Source organism: Ceratotherium simum, chromosome 3 (genome assembly GCF_057802395.1).
Source record: "Ceratotherium simum simum isolate JZ-2026a chromosome 3, ASM5780239v1, whole genome shotgun sequence".
Lineage (NCBI taxonomy): Eukaryota > Metazoa > Chordata > Mammalia > Perissodactyla > Rhinocerotidae > Ceratotherium > Ceratotherium simum.
The window spans coordinates 5,670,118-5,690,765 of NC_141902.1; the positions used below are offsets into that span (position 1 = coordinate 5,670,118).

At 40.6% G+C, this 20,648-nt stretch overlaps 1 pseudogene; it reads left to right on the top strand.

Moving 5' to 3' along the window:
- The window catches only part of LOC147917402 (vasculin-like), a 56,896-nt pseudogene extending 42,822 nt beyond the window's left edge, over positions 1-14,074 (top strand).
- The last annotated feature ends 6,574 nt before the right edge of the window (positions 14,075-20,648 follow it).

Below are 20,648 nucleotides of genomic sequence, written 5' to 3' on the forward strand. Positions count from 1 at the left end.
CGTGATTTTGGTAGTAGGCCTCTTCTCTGGTCAAAAAGAGTACTCCATCAGATTTGATTGTCCCTGTGAATGCATTAATTGAAAAGCAGACCTCCAAAAGGGCTGGCTGAGCCATGCTGGGGTTCATTCACGCACAGATAAGTGACTACTTACTGCAAGACGTCTACCTAGTTTCCTAACACATATGAGCCTTTCCAGTGTGCACAGTGAACTAAAAGCTGCCGAGCACAGATGTGTTCTTTATCTAAGCAACAGCAGTGCCATCTGCAGGGGAAGCCCGAGCAGGAGTGGTGTTTTCATTCATGCATTTCCCTTTAGTCCCGTCAGAAGGCTTTGTCATGCTTTACCTGATGAAAAACACTACAGGGCTCACCTTCTATTGAACGTATCCATCCATTCTCCCTAGTGGATGAAGCAGGCACTGTTAAAATATAAGAAACCACAGCTCAGCTGAACTAGAGGAATTCTAGTGTTCAAAAGGTCACTGGAATACGATTTAAGAAACAAGCAAAACCTGGGAAGCAGATGGAAGCCCTTTCCTACACTAGCCTGAAGAGTGCTCACGGTCTTGGCCATGCAAACTGAATCTTTATCAGAAGTTCCAATGTAGCTTTATTAGACTGAAATATCCAAAAGCACGGGATTTGAGAAAATGCCATTTGTTTTATAACTATTTTTTACAAAACAGATTTTTAGGCCGGCCCCGTGGTGCAGCGGTTAAGTGCGCACGCTCCACTGCTGGCAGCCTGGGTTCAGATCCCAGGCGAGCACAGATGCACCACTTATCAGGCCATGCTGTGGCGGCATCCCATATAAAGTGGAGGAAGATGGGCACAGATGTTAGCCCAGGGCCAGTCGTCCTCAGCAAAAAGAGGAGGATTGGCATGGATGTTAGCTCAAAGCTGATCTTCCTCACAAAAAAAAAAAAAAAAAAAAAAAAACACAGCTTTTTATTATGTAAGCTTGTTCTAACCTAAATTTAAATTTGATTTCTGGTATGCACAATAGTCTTCTTTTTGCCTATATTTTTGCTTCTCTTTTCCAAGCTTCAGGTACCCAAACTCTGGGTTCTATATAACACTTACCAAAAAAATTCATTAACACTTACTTCTGGGTAGAACTACTTCTAATCCTAAGTAGTTTTCATAACAGATAACCTCTCAACCTGCCTATAGTCCAGCGGAAATGCTCACTATAAATTCCACAGCTATAGAAACTATATTTCAATTCCATCTCCAATAATGTAACATCTTCTTATCCCCCAAAATAAAGTAGTCAATAGCTCAACTCTGTAACCATAGTTAACAAGGAAAAACTGTGTGACTAAGAAAAGCATTATTATAGCACAGATAGCAGTGGCCAAGGAATCCACTTAATCACTAAATACTTTGGCACAAGACTTTGTAGGGTTGTAAACCCTCTTCTTCATTCACTTCCTCTAAGAGCGCTGGGAATGAACCAATATTCTCAAACAGCAATGAGCAAAAGGACTGAAATCACTGTGTAAAACAAAATCAATAACATTGAAATAATGAAAGCAAACATTCTGCCCACGTGAGCACTAACACTAGAATCATCACAAGGTGGGAAGCAGATTCACAGAGAAGAAAAAACCTAGTGAGATAACACCTATTTCTAATGGTAAACTTGTCATGATCTTCAAATGCATAAACTAGAATATTGAACTAATGATTTATCATGAATAATCCACATCATTTCTCTTGCTTAAATAAATTGGATTTTCATGCTCCCTATAAATTAAATAATAATTAATGCTCATCTATAGCTACAGAACCACTCTAATAGAACCTATCTAATAACAAAAGCAAATTGTGTATTAATATCTAGAAATAACCAAGTAATACCACGTTTCATTCCTTTTATTTTTTTGTTCTCTTCAAATACAATCATTATGGTCTTTTGTTTAACAATGGTTGAGGACAAGTGCATGTCTCAGTCTGACGGTGTCCTCAAACTGTGATCTAAAGGGGGAAAAATTAGTCAGGTTTTATTGTGTGCAAAGCTTGCCAAATCCCCAACTGGGTGCAAAGTTAGCACACTTTCCCACTTTTTCTTCCTCGTATTTTCTGCCACTCTTCTTAAAGGAGGTCTCTTGACTCGACTTATACACCATGAATGATTACCACTGCACATGGAGTAGAAAATCACTTCTGAGTGTTATGGAGAAATGCTGAAAGTTCTATCCTGCCCAACATGTCTCTCCCATCAGCCTGTCAGAAAATCTGACTGGAGAGCAGATGTCCAACAACCACCATGAGAAAATAATTTTAAAGATCAGAAATGCTACTTACAATTACTGATGCTAACGTAGCTATGTCGCTATGTACAGAGCCCTGAAAACCGGCAAGATTGAACTGAAATGAACATCAAGCTTAAATGCACATTACAGGATGATACATTGTCATAGAGGTATTATTGATAATTGCTAGGATAAACCTATATTTCAGCTATAACAATATGAGGAATTAGCCTATTAAAAAAAAAGACTCACTACGTAGGAAGAAGGTAAGTGCAGTGGAAGTAAATTAATGAAGATAAACATTTTGGTAGAAATTTGTGGGAGGAAAGAAATGAAAAGTATTGTGATGATACTGTAATATTCCTCAGCAAATTCTAGAACATAAGACAGGTTACTGAGACAGGTCGCAAAATAGGCACAGTCATGATAAGGACCTCAATTAGTTCTTGTCTCTCATTTAGTTCAAACAAAGCATATGACAGCTCTTCACAATTTGGGCACTGAGAAAGTCAAGGAAACACCTAGGGACTTAAGACCAAAAAGAATTGGATAATGAAGCAACAGTCATGAGAATCTTAGGATTCAGGGGGCCCTGTCACCTGGAGGCTTATAATAGCCAGCAAGGAAAAGACTGAGTTAGATGGCTTAATGTAAGTCTAGACTGTAGTTAGACAAGAATTTGAAAGTTCAGAGAAAAATTCATGATTTTATGGCATGCAATCCTAAAAGGGAAAATAGGTCAAAAGGGCTAGAGCCTCCACAAGACATAATTCTGATTATTCAATCCCAAATTATCTCCATGTGGAGAGAAGAGGGTGAAGTACCAAAATAAAGAAACATGGTGGTCCAAGACAGACTAGCTCAGACAATGGCATGTAGTTTTAAAGGCTATATGCCAAAAATGAAAAGATCATGCCAGAAATGGCAAGAAAGACATAACCACTGCAGTGAATATGAGAGCTGCAGAATCCTTTGTTTAATAGAGAGACTGGGAAGACCGAAAGTTTATGAAATATGTATACTGACCCCGGCGGAAGTGAAGAGAGTCCCAAGGCCCGTTCACTCCCGCCTCCAGGGGCCAAGAAGGGCTCTGGGAGCACTGTCTGCAACCACAGGCCTAGATCAAAGTGTAAGTTGCTCTGCACATATAAAAGACCTCTCTCATTCCATTCCCTGCGTACCTTTCCAGCTCCATCTCTCGCTCCCTATGCGCACCCGCGTGCACACACACGCAAGTCACCACACTGCCATGCTGATTTCTGCCTTTGTGCAAGCTGGGTCCTCTGCCTGAAGCTTTTGCTTTCCTGAAGAATTTATTCTTCGAGACCCAGCTCCCATGTCATGTCCTCAGCAAAAGCTCCCTTATCCCTTCTCCCCCAGCTCTAGTTACTCCCCTCTCCTCTGTGCTTCTGTTCTTTGAATGAATACTTCTCCCACAGGGAGCTGAAGACTGTAAAATAAGCTAGTACGAACCAGAGTAGAATTTACCCACTCGTGTCTGATCATCTTCTCCTACAGAAAGGCCTTTTTGGGGCTTCAATTCAATGATTTTTTTAACTTGTTCAGCAATGTAAAGGAGCTAAGAGAGTATTTTCTATCTCATGTTTGGTTGCAAATTGATGAGAAATGATAATGTACCTGTCCTACGTTTAAGTCACCTTTAAGTTATTCTTCATCTTAAATTTTCCAGCTGCATGACCAAGCAAGGCAGTTGACCTATATAATTAAACCCTGTTTTAGTGTTCCATCTGGAGGTCCAGCTTGAAGCTCTTCCTACCAGGCAGAGACAAGCAAGTATGAGAGAGGGATAGGATTATGGAAGGGATGGGCTCTGCAGGGCAGTGTAGCTACCCTGAACTTCAGTGTGAACTGCTGAGTTACAGAGAAATTAGTGAAAAATATAAGTAGTAGTGTCTTGATGTTCTCTCATTAAAATTGTAAATTAATTACATTACTAGTTCTTTAATTTATTCTAAATTTCCAAAGACCACAGCCAGTGTGAACACTTTCTCTGCCTAACCCAGAGACTCAAAGCAATTGTTTTTCCTATGGTCCCTCTTTGTAAACTCTCTGGCCTTAAATAAAATGCATTAATTGGAAAAACTAACTTTTGTGGTGGTTTAACTAACGAGTCTTTGGAACATCTCCTTGCCTGATTCTGTTCCCATCAAAGAATATGAATATGGGCAGATCTGAAGCCTATAAAGGTGCTTAGAAACATGTTTGGGGCCGGCCCGGTGGCACAAGCGGTTAAGTGCGCGCAGTCCGCTGCGGTGGCCCAGGGTTCGCCGGTTCAGATCCCGGGCGCTCACCAACGCACCACTTGTTGAGCCATGCTGTGGCAGCATCCCATATAAGGTGGAGGAAGATGGGCATGGATGTTAGCTCAGGGCCGATCCTCCTCACCAAAAAAAAAAAAAGAACGTTTGGACCAAATCTTTGTTTGAGACCTTATATGTCAACCCCTTGTAAAGTTTCTGTAATCTCATAAGGACTTTGGTAAGGTCAATATTTTCAAAGATTTCAATTCTAACAATTTTTTAAAATTATCTAGTTGTGTGGAACACTTTTTAAAATTATAAGTTGTCCGAAACAAAGCCAATCTACCAAATGCTGAACCAACACTTTTTTATATTGTCTACACTGCTGAGCATACTATGTCCTAGCAATAAAGAAAACTATGCCAAAAACGCTTCAGTGTTGTTCTGTCACGAGATGAAGTCTACTGAGACTAATAATAGGTGGATAAAAATTAAGCTATGTGAAAGTTAAAGAGAAGCAATCATTTCCTAGAGTGAAAAGTCCTCATCTCTGCTCTATCTAGCGAAGGTGTAGATAGTAAAGGGACCAAAAAAATATAAGAAAGACACCACATTGTTAACTGAGTGAACTTCTGACTATAAAGAGAAGTAAAATTAAGAGAGAAAATAATGGGAGAAGTAAAATGGTTCAGCAAATAGAGAGAAAGGAAAAATACAAAGGTTGAAAGTCTATAAAAATAATGTAACTTGTGGTCAAACTTATTACATTATGTTTTTATTTAGATAAATGTAGAAACCGAGGACAGAATTTCAGTATGCATAAATTGATTTGGTCTAAAAATATGGTACCAGCTATGACATACAACGAATGATTTACTAAGCCAGTGACATCAAAGCATAAATGAATGGTTGGCTTACGTGATCTAGTCCCACCACTAGCCCTCCAGCTCTGACATGTACACTCTCACTCACTCTACACCCACAAGACTTTTTTTTTCTTTGTTAGAAAAGAAAACAAACAGCAGATCAGTGTCTGGGGACACTCTGCCTCATTTCCCCTTCTCCATTGACTGCTTACTTAATATTATTTTTTTGAAACTTGAAATGGTAAACTTCTTGCCATATCCCAGTCATGCAGTGCAAATAAAGTCACATTTCAGGATGGAGCAAGGATTGAGGGAAAAACTTTCAACTCAGAGCATCTTTGTTTTCTATTCAATACATTTTTTTTTTTCTGCTGAGGAACATTCACTCTGAGCTAACATCTGCTGCCAATCTTCCCCTTTTTGTATATGAACCACCACCACAGCATGGCCATTGATAGATGAGTGGTGAAGGTCCACGTTGGGAACTGAACCCGTGCCCCAAAAGCAGAATATGCCGAAATTAACCACTATACCGCCGGGGCTGGCCCTCTATTCAATACATTTTGCAATCACTCCATGCCTTAGAAATATTATAGAAATATTGTTTTGTGTAGGTGAATTATAAAGTAAAAAGTTTTTAGTATTAATGTAAATATACAGATATATCTATAAATTCACCTTTTTAAACTGCCTTAAATAAAAGCACATGCGTTATTTAAATGTTCATTATAGGCTGGGCAATAAGAATATTCAAAAATTCCAGGACTGAGTCAATAATGTGGCTAGTCAGTCCTGCTTCCAAATTCCAGACAGAGAGACATTAAAGGGTATAAGTCCATCACCACCGCCTCCCACTGCCTCATAGGACAGCTATGAAAGACGTATCAGGCCCAGTCCAAAAGAAGCTGTTCACTGCTCCTTTCTGGGCTGGATTCCTGCCAAAGCCCCATAATTCCCCAACATCAGTGTGGGAGATCAAAATTGGCCACCTCAAAATATGTCTCTTTACCTTGATTATTTTCCCTGATGGACATTTGACCTCCCCAACTAACTAACTAAAGAATTTAACTCTGGGTGTGGCTAGACTGGCAAGGTCCTTGCTAAGCCCATTCTTATCAAAGTTCTGTTTACCAAACATTTACATTTGTAAAGGTGTCTCCCTCTCTGTACTGGGAAGTGGGGGGGGGGGATGACCTTATCTGTAGAAACTCTTATTAGTGCTGAAGGTGAGGACTTAAATCTACATACTCTTGATTGCTGTGCTATTTGGTAATCTCCTTATAGCTGTCTCCTGCCCCACTCCCAACATCCTCCTTTGTCTTTATCTAAATCTATTTAAGGTGAAAACCTCCACCATTTGTTGAGAAACTCAGTTTCCCTCGTTTCTCCCATGTATACATATTATTAAGTTTTGTTTGATTTTGTCCTGCTATTCAGGCTCATGTCAATTTAATTTGTATCCCAGTCAGAGAGGACCCAGAGTGGGTAGAGGGTACTCTTCTTCTCCCTTCGTCAGTATCATAGTCCCAGCACTCTGAGTTCACAAGAACCCCCTACATAAAGCTTATCAGTGTGCTGGGGGAAATGATGGTCAAACCGTGGTCCCTGAAAAAGCAGCAGCAGCGTCACCCTGGAACTGATTGAAGTGAGAACTCTCCGCCATCACGCTACACCAACTGAATCAGAAACTCTGGATGTGGGGCCCAAAACACCTGTGTTCACCAGTCCCTCCAGGAGATTCTGAGCACGTCCATGTCTGAGAACCACCATGCGAGGGTGATTTGGGGCACACACACGCTGTGTGAGAACCAGTCCTCTTTCACACACCTTTCGCCCTTTGTGTTAGGCCTGCCTAACCAGGACTCTGTCTTTCCTCAAGGCCATTTTACTTCTTCAGCTCTATTTTCTGTCCTTCCCACTGGACCTTGACTGAAGATACCCTTATAGTCTCCAGTTTTCAATCCTGGGAGAAGAGATGAGGAAAGCTCCTAACGCAAGATGACCCATCTTCTCCCTTGGGACCATCCTTCTCAAACCCAAGATTACAGGGAAAAGCATCTTGATGAGTCCCCCCCAAAATCTGCTGCCACCTAATCCTAGAACAGGGGCTGCAAATGTCCCCTAAACTCGCATAACTAAGGCCAGGCAAGTAATCCCTCCTCAAACAAAGAAAATCCAGGCAAAATTATACCCTTGAATAAACTTGCAATGGAAGTACATGATTCTTTGTTATTCCCAACTCCAGGAAACACTGAACAGTGTGAAAGCAGACAAGCCCAGGAGTCTGAGTCTGTAGAGAAACTCTCTTTTCCCTACACATTCACCCACAAATACTATCCGCAACAAGGTAGTGATATTAGGATTATTTAATCTTGTTAAACACTTTGTAGATACTTAGTTATTTTCTCCTTCCTTCATATGTTTCCAAAAAACAAACATTCCACTCACATTGAGCAATCAATTTATTGCACAATTTCCTGAAAGTCAGTAATAGCCTTTAGTCAATATACAACCCATAAGAGAAACTGAAAAATACTTATTCAAATGGAAAGAGAGAAAAACTCAAGAATTTGATTATTATTTGCTTCTGATCTCATTAGCTGGAAAGATACACAAAACAGAAATTAAATAACTATATTGATTTGTGATTTAAAATTTTCATAGATGATAGTCGATGAGGGTAAGCATTTCATAGCTACCAAAATAGTCAACGTTGCTTTGCCTTCACGTAAAATTTAGCAAATGATCCATTTCCTTTATGCAGAAACTTTACAGTATACTGCATGATGTTGGTTACTGCTAATTGTGATCAAACCTTGTGGTTACCGCTAAGGATTTTAAGTATCAACTGTATACACAGCCAGTTCAGCCATCAGGTGAACCAACATGCCGTTCAATTGAGACTCTACCGCACTAAGCTCTCCCAGAACCACGACTACTCTTTTGTGGCTATTGGCCCTCCTCAAAGTAACAAACGAAGCTAGTTGCTTTAAGGATTTACTCTATTTCTTTATGTGACGGTTAGGGTAATTATAAACCATTATAAGCAAATATAACTTAGTTTTCTTATTTGTAAAAACAATAGTGTATTCACTTGCTAAATGAGAGCAATTTAGAGATTTTTTTTTTAAACTAAAGTCAGTTCAAGAAATTATGGGAATGAAGAATGGTAATGTACCATTAAATGAAATTGGAAAATAATAAACAAAGTTCATTCTAATCCGTATTTTCATTTCCTTCTTCATCAACACTTTTGCCAAGGCAGTTAATAATGAACAAAATTAATTAACTGTATTCTTTCTTCTAGCGTATATAAAATGGTCAAAGGGTAGCAGCAGGAAAAAGAAGGATGTGGGAACTGAAAACTTCCAACCAGACCATCATCTGTGATCCAGAGCTGTTTACAAGTGCACTTGAGTTTTCAATATCGCTGAAGTTCTGTAAAGCAGACCTCTGTGTAAAATACCCCATATCACTGTGCGCTTTTTGTGGCAGAATAATAAAACTGAAAGAGCATTCTCTTTGGAGACAGACAAATCTATATATAAATTCCCACTGTGTGACCTTGGGCAACTCACTCTGTCACCGACTAGCTTCCCTGAGGAACTCAAGGATGGGTTTGGAAGAATTTCACTGTTTTTCCAAAGTGTTTTTTTCCCTTTTGTTATGCTAAGGAGATGCAACCACCAACCACCCTGAACCAGACCACGCCTCACCACAAGAGCTGAGTCCATGACCTTTGTCTTATTTTTAAGGCTTGGGCCTTATCACCATATGTGTGATGTGTATGTGGAAGCGTGTTTTCCAAGTGAGCCTGCACAAGCGAATAGACACCTCTCCCTTTTGTATATTCATTCTCCATCCGAAATAAAAGTTTCTGCTTCCCTTTGTTCGGGGGCGCCATGACTTTGGAAATGATTCCACATGGCCTATTTGCTGCAAATATACGTTACCTTGTGAGACAACTTCCACTGATGTAGAATCTTATTTAACTTGCCAGGAGGTGAACCCACTTGATTCGGTGACAACTCAACGTCTCTGAACGTCACCAAGTTTACAAACTGTGCTCTACCTCGTAGGGGCTGGTGCAAGGATTGCATTAAATGAGAGAAGTAAAGTACCTCATATGGCATCTGGCACCTAATAGGCATTCAATAAATGGTGAGTATTAATGCAATTTTGATTAAAATATTTAAATAATCCTTTCCATTCATACTTACTCTTTCATACTCCACTCCCAAACAACCACATAAATAAAAAGATCTGAACCTCTTTCATCTCTGTAATCTACATTAATTGTGAAACTAAAACATCCACGTGAGCTAATGCATGCTGCTGTGTCTCTAGGGGGGACGATTGGGATCATGCCTCTAACTCGTCTTACCTTATTTTCCTTACAATTTTGCTAATGGGCTCTTAACAGTTATTAGAAAATTTCAAAATACAGATTTTAAAAATAAGGCAGTTTCCGTTGAAATAAGCCTCACTATCCAGAATAATTAATTCTTTATAGCAGCCTAGTAACAGCAGGAAGTCTCTGCCAAGCTACTTGAATACTAGCCAGGAAGTCAGCAGGTAAGTGCTCCTTTTGGGTCACCAATTGATACCGGTGTTTTGAGTTTCCAGAAGCTTTGTTCTCAGAGGAAAAACATTTCAGTGAATCTGAGAAAGCATCAGCGTAACCATAATGAATCTGAGACCAGATGCCAGTCATAATTGTAGGCCAGCTGCTACCTCCTTTCGATTTAGAACAAAACCCTACCCTCTGAGAGAAGAGCTCTCCCCCGCCTCAGGACGGCTACCATAGAGAAGGGTACAAAGCGGACTCTGGCAGGATTTAAACATCATGCTGCGCTGTAGCATCACTTCAATGGAATGAGGTCTTAGGTGAGATGGGGATTTGTCAAAACCATGTGTGAAGAAGGCAGGCCCGAAACGTACAGTCAGTCAATGATAAAGCATCCAGTTTAGAGAAACATAGTTTAAACAGGACTCTCGGAACCTCAGTTAAGTTTTACCCCCACCTGACAGCATGCTGGAGTAGAGAATACCCAAGCTTTAAAATCAAACAAGTAAGTTTGAAGCTCCACACTAGCTGGGTGTTCTTGGGCGATTTATGTGACCCTTCTAAGTTTCATTTTCGTCATGTATTAAATCGATGGAAACAATAGCAGCCATGGCATCGTATTACTGTGAGGACTGACTGAGCTAATAATATAAAGTTCTTAGCACCATGCCTGAAATATAATAGGGCTCAATAAATGGTGGCTGCCATTATTACATGGCAGTTATATCAGCATAAACAGAAAACCTATTAGCCGTGGGGTAAATAAGAGAAAATTTACAAAAGAAGTCCTGACATAGGAAGCCCAGAACTCTTCCTATTTTTGTCCCATCGTCCTAGCAATTACTGTCCATCATCAAGGGCATTTAATAGCCCAAAATGACTGCTGAAGCTCCAGCCATCATAGTATTTCCAATTTCCTGGAGATAGAAAAGAAGAAAGGGAGAAAAAAAAGGACTCATCCCAGCTGTCTGCTCTCTTTTAAGGCTCCTTCTCATTCTGTCAACAACTTCCATCAAACTTCTTCTACTTAGATCTCATTGGCCAGAACTGAGTCAGGCCTTGTTACACAGCGAGGATGGGAAATATAGTATTTTAGCTGTACGATAGAAATCAGGGATCTGTAAATATGAAGTGTTTACATGGATTTGGGTGGGAAACTGGCAGGCTCTGCCATAACATGGGACATTGGTTCTCCTCTATCACTCAGTTTCTCATTGCCTTTACTGAATGTACCATCTCTTTCTTCTACCCAGAATAATTACTAGAGTACAGACATCTTTTCTCTGGTATTTCCCCTTCAAAAGTCCCTCTACTATTCATCATCTCTATAAGCAAAAAGAGGAAGATTGACAACAGATCTTAGCTCAGGGCCAATCTTCCTCACCAAAAAAAAAAAAAAAAGTACTCAAGCTGGAATTACTATAAGTTTTTGGGTATTCTTTATCATTTTTAAGTATTTAAGCTGGTTGAATTTTTATCCTCTTCCCTGTTGTTGGTGTTCTTCAGCCAGACCTGAGAGATATTTTTGACCTATGTATTGAGTAGATTAAACAGCTTCAAATTACTGTTTAAATACTGCTGAAGTGTCATGATAGACATTTTTATCTTTATTAAAAGTTATGGGAATTTCTGATGTTCCATGTCTCATGGAACAACTTTTCTAAAGGAAAACAATTGAAAGTGTAAATTTATTTAAGATGTTGTTATTTCACAGGAGCATGGTAGCAATGAGCTAGCTACGTGTCTCCATGATGATTCAGAGTATTCTTTCCTTCAGATGTGAAATTTTCTTTTGGTTTTTGCTTTTTAGCTCCTAAAACATACTTCATCTGGAGAGGATATGTCAATTCTTCAAGAACATGGAAAAATATAGAAACAGGCTTCAGAAGGCACTATAATCTTAAACACAAGAAACTTGGCTAATTTTGGAGATAACCATATAAAAATTTTAACAGAAGTACAAGTAGCTGACTTGAAATAATTGTATGTCAAATAACTACACAGTAAATATCTTCAAAAAAACCTGGACATTATTTCAAAGGAAGCAAAATTTTAAAAAACAAACTGGAAAACACAAAAATTTCACAGAAAAAATCTAACACCTTTCTGGGTAGTCCTGTTGGATTTTGGACTTTCCATGAGGTGTTGAAGTCTTTTTTCACTGAGACAGAGAGACTTCACCTAAAATTACACAGCATAACTTTGCTCTAGCCTAGGTTAGTTTTTTTTCTCTATCATCAAAAAATCACCATTGAATTTTGAGAAGCGTTATGGAAACTTTTCATGGACAGAAAATTGTTACAATGTGAATCATAGATAACAAAATTCTTCAAATGGCTTTGACCCTGGTATTGGGCATCCTAATGGAGGTAACACTGTAAGGTAAGAAAAATTGGATGGTGTATGCAAGGAATAAATGGCATTGAAAACATAAATCATCAAAAGGGATACTGTCTTAGTCTGCTCAGAATGCTATAACAAAACACTATGACCCGGCTGGCTTAGACAACAGACATTTATTTCTCACAGTTCTGGAGGCTGGGAAGTCCAAGATCAAGGTGCCAGTATGGTCAGGTTCCTGGTGAGAGCTCTCTTCTTGCCTTACAGATGGCTGTCTTCTTTTTTTTGTGTGTGAGGAAGATCAGCCCTGAGCTAACATCCATGCTAATCCTCCTCTCTGCTGAGGAAGACCGGCTCTGAGCTAACATCTATTGCCAATCCTCCTCCTTTTTTTTTTACGCCCCAAAGCCCCAGTACATAGTTGTATGTCATAGTTGCACATTCTTCTAGTTGCTGTATGTGGGACGCGGCCTCAGCATGGCCAGAGAAGTGGTGCGTCGGTGCATGCCCGCCATCTGAACCCGGGTTGCCAGTAGCAGAGCGGATGCACTTAACCGCTAAGCCATGGGGCCGGCCCCAGATGGCTGTCTTCTTTCTGTGTCCCCACATGGCAGAGAGAGAGAGCAAACTCTCTGGTCTTTTCTTATAAAGGCACTAATTCCATCATGAGGACCCCATCCTCATGACCTCATCTAAACCTAATTACCTCCTAAAGTCCCCACCTCCAAATACCATCACATCGAGGGTAAGGGCTTCAACATATGGATTTTGGAAAAACACAAATATTCAGTCCATAACAGATATGGTGAGAGTTCCTCTTCTTATAGCAGTACTTTCCATGCTGGAAAAAATCAAGGACTCCATGGAAATAACCCCCCTGACAATGAAACTGGGGGCATGGGGAGAGAAAAGAGAGAATGTAAACAGTTTGAGGCTGAAGACTTTGTATATTTGACTCCTGAATATGGAGAGAACTAAATCAGAATCAGTGTTTAACTGCAGGTATATGGGGCCTACGTGGCCAAGCACGCAAATACTCAACCAAAAGAGTTTCCTAAGCTTCCTTCTTAGGATAGCCTCCAAAACCTTTCTCCACAGCACTAAGAAAGCTGGCCAGTGAGGAAGATAGTATAAAAGACTGGCAGATATCTGGATTCCCAGGAGTAGGAAATTTTTTGTCACAGTCACTTAAGAACAAGACTGTTCCAAATGGTATAAAGGCTTTGTCCCTAAACATGCTGCTCCTCCTACAAAAACTCACCAGGGAAAAGCCAAACTAAAGAAACCAACCTGGGATGTCTTTCACTCATAAGTCCACCTACATTGGCAATTCTAATGCTTTCAAGTCAACTGCCAAGAATGCTAGTGCAAAAATTTAGTAAGAGTATAATTGCTCAAAGTGAGCTCAAATTGCTCAAATCTTCTTTACCTGTTGACAGAATTAATCAACAGCCTCATCTACACAAACTGATTTGAATGGGCACTGATAAAAAATGTGAATTCTTGAAAACATTGAAAAGGGACAGAGTGGAGGAGAAATGTGAAGATGGAAGTCATCTTTGTCCTGACTTTGCATTATAGCAATAACGTTCTCCAGAAAGGGATATCGACCAAAACTTTGAAGAAAATTACACTCTTCAAGACAACAGCAATGCTGCTGTGATTTTCCCAACCAATCATTAAATTTTCTAACTTTCCATGAACTGAGGTGAATACATGGAAGGCATTTGGAACAGTGCCTGGTACACAGCAACCCTCAATAAAGTATTACATAATGTAACAGGAACTGTCCTGCTGCCAGCTCCGGGCTTACGATAAATGTAGGCTGTACTTTGCATCAGTCATAGCTCAATTTTTGGAGATGTTTGGCTAGTTATTTGCAGGTACCAGGGTAAGTACCAGGTTCTGGAACTTACAGTCTGGTGATAAGACATGAGATAAGCACTCAAAATTATAGTGTGCACGCCAAATAATAAAATATTCAATTGTAGGGCACAAACCAATCACTAACCAAATTTGAGGAAAGGAGGAAATCAAAGAAGCCTGGAATTCAGGACTTCTTGGAAAATGAGGAAATGGCTTCAAAGGAAGAATTTTTTTGTGAAGGTAGAATGTAGATGGGAGCAGGCATTTAATTTGAAAAAAAATAAATAAAATGCTCAGACTTTTTCAGTGACTAGTCTTATTTTCAACTGCATATTGTTTACTTTTTAACCCTTTTTGAGCAATGAAATCAGATTAATATAAAGCAAGTGCTCAGTGATATAGGAACGTAAGCTATTTTTTTAAATCAAGAATTAGTATAGAAGACCAAACAACTGTTACATCCTTCCTATATATTCTGAATTTCTAAACTGACTCAATGTGAATTGGATTTTTGAGTTTTGTGGGATTGTAGAATATTCCAAATCTTAGAGGAGCATGGGAAGATGGACAGGCTTCTTGGTCACTCAGGCAAAATACTGCCATGTGTCATGCCTTGCAGCAAATTCATTCAGTCGTTAGCTTGTGCTCTCTGTGGTCTGGCCTCAACATGGCCAGTCGACAAAATAAATGCTCTTAAAAACCAAAAACCCAAACATGCATCATGGCCCTACTCCCTTGTCTGTAATGGGGCAGGTGCATCCTTGATCGCTTACACAGAATGCCAAGAAAAGGGGATTGTAGACAGACCAGCATGCCTACGCTGGGCTTCCTCAAGAGTGCTCATCACTGGCTGAACCCCAGGGATCTGGAAATGGGATGTGAGTGAGCAGAAGGACAGCAATATAAATGGAAGATTAGAATTATGAGTAAAAAAAGAGCTGAAGATGATGAGGAAAAATATAGTTGGTTTCTCTCTTAATTTCCCTTTCTTTCTGAAAAGCTGAGGAATCTTGTTAGTAATAGTTAGTTAACAAGAATTACTTTATATTGAGAAAATTAAACATGACACTGATAAAATATACAACTTTGTCAAATCTATGAACAATGTTAAAATATGTATTGTCTTCTGTTTAAAAGATGAGATGATTATGTAAGCAAAAATAGTGTGTCAAGAGAGGCTGTGACATAGAAGAAAGAGCATTGGTCTTAGAATGAGGTTTTGGCTGGTGTCCTGCTTTCCACTCTGCTGGCTGTGTGATTTCAGCCTCAACTTACTCATGCGTGAAATGGGAATGATAACATTGTCACCCATCTACAGGCTATTGAAGATCTCTAGTAGGTTGAATAGTGGTTCTGAAAAGATATGTCCAAGTCCTAACCCCTGGTACCTGTGAATGTGACCTTATTTAAAAATACCATCTTGGAGATATCATTAAGAACCACAAGATGAGATCATCCTGGATTGAAGGTGGGCCCTAGATCCAATGACAAGTATCCCTATAAGAGAGAGAAATGGGGAAGACACAGAGGGGAAGGCCCTAAGAAGACTAAGGCAGAGAATGGAGTGATGCAGATACTAGCCAAGGAGCGCACAGAATCGCCAGGATTCACCAAAAGCTGGGAAAGAGGCATGAAACAGATTCTCCCTCAGAGGCTTCTGAAGAAAACAACATGGCCAACACCCTGATTTTGGAATTTTGGCCTCCAGAACTGTGAGAGAATAAATTTTTATTGTTTTAAGCTACGTAGTTTGTGGTAATTTGTTGAAACAGCCCTAGTAAACAAATATAGACTCAAATGAAATATTATACATATACGAAAGCGGGCCAACTGATAGCAGTTGCCCAATTTTTTACTAAAATTTATTTTAACATTTTTTTAGAGAGTAATAAATATTTTGGAGTACAATAATGAAATTTATGCTTTTGCTGGAGGGAGGTATCTTCCATTGTCTCTTATCATAAAGAGATAACACAACCACTTCGAGTACATCGTTAAGATATTTTGGTTGCAAGCAGCAGAATCAACTCAGGCTAGTGCAAACAAAAAAAGTTAAAAACCCACTAAATAAGAAGGTGGGAGTTTTGAAGGGAGGATACAAGGGCATCTCTGAGACTCAGAGGAAGAGTTGAACAATCAGGATTTAGACTCACTAGCAGCTGCTTCTGAATTTTAACTACCAAATCAGAAGGTATGTAGTTCTCTATCCTGGGCTGAAACATATTGTTTCTGCAATATTTTTCTTTTGGAAAAATTGACAACTGAGGTCCAAAGAATCACCCTTAAGGGAAAAGAATCTCAAATGTCAATGTTATTTGTAAGAATTCAAAGCTATCCTGAAAAATAATTTGATACAGATAGAGATTTGTAATATTAGCTTTTAAATAGATCAAGAAGCAATCCTCTCATCCCAAACTCTTAAAAAATGAACACATTGCTTTTTTTTCCTTTCCATCTCCTTTGGGAAGAGAAACGTGGTTCGAATGTTTACACTCATTTGAATGAAAATGCAACCATGACTTTTGAATTCTAAGATCCAGCCTAACTGGCTGAAGTCTTAGGAAATACATCTCTTAGATAAACTACTTACTTTAAACTCCTGTTTGAGGAAATTATCATGTTTGAATTATTTTAAAATGCAGCAAGAAACAGGACATTTTCCGACAATATGTTCTGTGTGCCTCTGGCAGTTTGCTCTCTGCTCCATGCAGAATTCTCACTAAGAAAAGAGTTCATGCAATTGGTAGGTTTCCTGCTCTGGAGACTTAAGTGAAAATAAAACTTAGCTCACAAGTGGAATCAGTTTGATGGATTCCTTCAAACTAAAGCTAAACCCAGCGATATTTATTTGGAAAACATTGGACTATGGAGGAATAAAAAGACTAAGCTTACATATATTTTTCAGGTAGGGAAATAACACATTTACTGGAAACCCAAATATATAAGAATAAGGGTAAAAAAGATCTATTGTACAAGGTTTTGAAAAGATTTTAAAAGACGAGCTTCTTGATATCATGCAGATGAATTTTTTTAGAATCACGTAGAATTAGAATAATTAGGCTTTAAATTTTGACAACCACAACTTAACAGGTAAGTAGACACGTACAGAAACAAAATGACCTCTGTTCTCTAGACAGTTTTGTCATAAATTAACACAACACGCTCCTCAAATACAGTCTTCTTCCTTTGCACAGTTCCTAACACACAGCCATAGTTTATGGATGGTAATGATACCATATATTAACTCAATTTTTTTTCACTTATACGTGACAGAGACTCAGCTCAAACCTGCCTAAGTCTTTTCCCTCTTTCAGAATTCCTTTATGTTGCCTTCATTTTTGTGAAGACTCTCCACATGACGGCAAAGATGGCTGCCAGATACTCCAGGCTTACTATAATTTCAGGAGACAGTGCCTCTTCCCCAGGAGTGCTAGAAAAAACAGCAAGAGGAGAAATGACTCTGGTCCTGAGCCCATCCATGAACCAGTAACTCAAGCTAGAGGAATGGATACTTTGCCAAGCCTGAGTCAGGTGCCAATCCCTGGAGCAACAGGTGGGACACCTTCATGAGCTATACATGGAGGGAGGGTTTTCTTGAAAGGGAAAGAGGAATTTTCATCCAAGGAAAAGGCAGAAGAATGGTTGCTGGGTTTATCAGAGTCCCAACAGGAAACAAATGATACATTCAATTTAGGGTAATTCAAGAGAATTTATTTTTGAAGAGACAAATTACAAAGGTATAAATGGGGTATAGAGAAACCAGGAGAGATAGCATAGTCACTTAGAAGAGCCATCTAAAGGATAAGAGAAAGAAACAGTTACTAAAACCAAGAAGCACAGAGTCCTGTAGAGAAACCACCTTGAGAGGAGCAAAGATCTTCAGTGAGGAACACAACTAACCCAAAGCAGCCTCACAAGAAGATCGAGCCTGGGAAATAAACCCTTTCTTCCTCCAATCTCCTTCCAAGACTCCCCACTGACTAAACTCAACAAAGAGCCAGAGGACACAGGAGCCCATTGATGTAAGCCTTAAAAATCAGGCCCCGGGACAGACAGCAGGGTGGGTAAGGGCAGAAAATGGATCTGAAGGGGCCAGTGGAAAATATGCAACCCGATGAGCAAGCAGAAAGAATGTACATTATATACCACAATCCCTGGCTGCTCATCCATTCATTCAACAAACAGCAGTTGAGTCCCTCTACATGCAAGAAACACTTCTAAGTAGGAAAATACAAAAATGAACAAGACACAGTCCCTGCTTTCAAGAAGCTCACAGTCAAGAAAAAGGAGACTGACATTTTTTTTTAAGGGCAATGAAAACATTATAACTTGAAGAATTTGATTCTGGAGCAGTTTTTCAATGAGTTTTTTATATTCTTCCCTAAAGATTTTGACAAGCAGATGTTTTTCCATATAGAAAATTATCTAACACTCACATAATGGGGACCATTAATGATCGCAGATACACAGTCCTTGTTTCGTTGTGGCTGCTGATTTTTAGAGCAATCAAGTGTTCTCTAAGAAAAGGTACATCTGCACAGTACAGAAGGAGCACAGAGAAAAGGACTATTTTTAATGGTGCACTAAGGGAAGGAGTTGCCAGGGAGGACTGCCATAGAGGGAGTGACACTTCCATTGAGTGTTTGCAGATCAGTAAGCACACAAGCAGGTAGATCAGGAGAGCAGGGGAGGCGCGACGGTCTAGACAGAGGGAACGTTATGAGGAGAGGCATGGAGCAGTATTATAACATATTATATTAAAGCAATTGGATGGTAGGGAGAGAAGTCAAGATGGCGGCGTGGGCAGACTCTGAACTCACCTCCTCCCGTGGACACAGCCAATTTACAACTACTCCTGGAAAAATTACCCCTGAGACAGAACTGCAAACTGGATAAGAGGAACTCCTGCAACAACAGACAATCCTAACTGAGGTGGAAGAGGCAGAGACTCCCTTCTGGAGAGGAAAAACACCGCCTTCACAAGCCGCCAGCTTCACGGCCACCGGGAGCAGCTCACAGGTACGCAGCCCTCCCTGGAGGCGCGGGGCCCTGAGCCGGGGAGCACCCCCACTGTGGGCATTTTGTGGACCCAGCACAATCGAGGCAAGTGGCAGAATATCTGACTTTGCTGCTACTAAAACATTGGGGAGCACCCCCAGAAAAGCTAGCTCACAAAGAAACTAAAACCGGCTCTTAAAGGGCCCACACACAAACTCACCCATTTCAGAAAGCAACATAAAATCACCAGAAAGAAAGGTGCACAGTGCTGTGGTGAAAAGAGACTCACCTAATAGGCCCCGTGTGCATCTCAGTGAGAGGTGATACCTCTCCAGGGACTGGGACATTGGTGGCAGCCATTGTTGTGGCCTGGTGTGGGTGTGCTGACACAGACACCATTAGAGTTCTCCCTGGGGCCTGCTAGCCCAGGGTCTGCCCCACCCACTAGAGCACCGATTTAATCCAGCTCAGCCAGGGCAGGCAGCCCACCTTAGAGACTGGTCCCACCCAACAACAAGCCCTCAGGCAACTTGTGGGCCTGCATAGATTGGTGACTGGATTCTCTGCAGCCTGGCAACTGAGCCAACTTCGGTGGGACAGGGCGTGCGCAAGGAGCGGGTGGAGAGTGTGGGGCAGTGGTGGAGTGTGTGGGGCTCCCACCGTGGAGAGACTGGAGCCGCTTCGGGAGGTCAGGGTGCACACATGAGGCAGGACTGTGTGGACTGTGTGTGTGTAACCTGTGGGCGGCAGGGCTTGTCAGCTGCAGAAGACTTGTGCTTCTCAAAGACCCACATAGGAGGTTTGCCCCACCTTCCAAAGCCTGAAACAATTGGGTGCTCCTGTGCCTGAGGCCAGCCCCACCCAGCTGCAATCCTCAGAGAGCTGACAAGAGACCTAATAGGCTAGAGGCTTACAGCAATTGTAAGGCCCTGAGCCTAACAACCTGCCACGCTGGGGGCCTACTCAGTTAAAAGAAATACTGCAACACAAATGTGCTATTAGAACTTGCAGCCAACTGTGCTGGGGATCCCCACACCTGATAAAGAGACTGAAGGGCCCACAACAACTACAAGCAGCTGAGCATTACAACAGCTGGCCAGGAGCATAACTCGCCCTCCCTGGGCGCCTATAGGGAGAGCAAACAGGCCACAACAGAAGGACACACGTAGCCCACATAGGGTCACCCCTGGAACATTGAGAACTGAGGGAAGCACACTGGAAGCCTCCTAAGTCATCACTTACATAAGGTCACCTATCCAAGAGCAGGAGACGTAGCTGACCTACCTAATACGTAGACACAAGCACAGGGAAAGAGGCAAAATGAGGAGGCAAAGGAATACATTCCAAGTAAGGGAACAGGACAAAACCCCAGAAAAGGAACTAAGTGAAAGAGAAATGAGCAATCTACCTGACAGAGTTCAAACTAAGAGTGTTAAGGATGCTCACTGATGTGGGGAGAAGAGTAGATGAACTCAGTGAGAATGTCAACA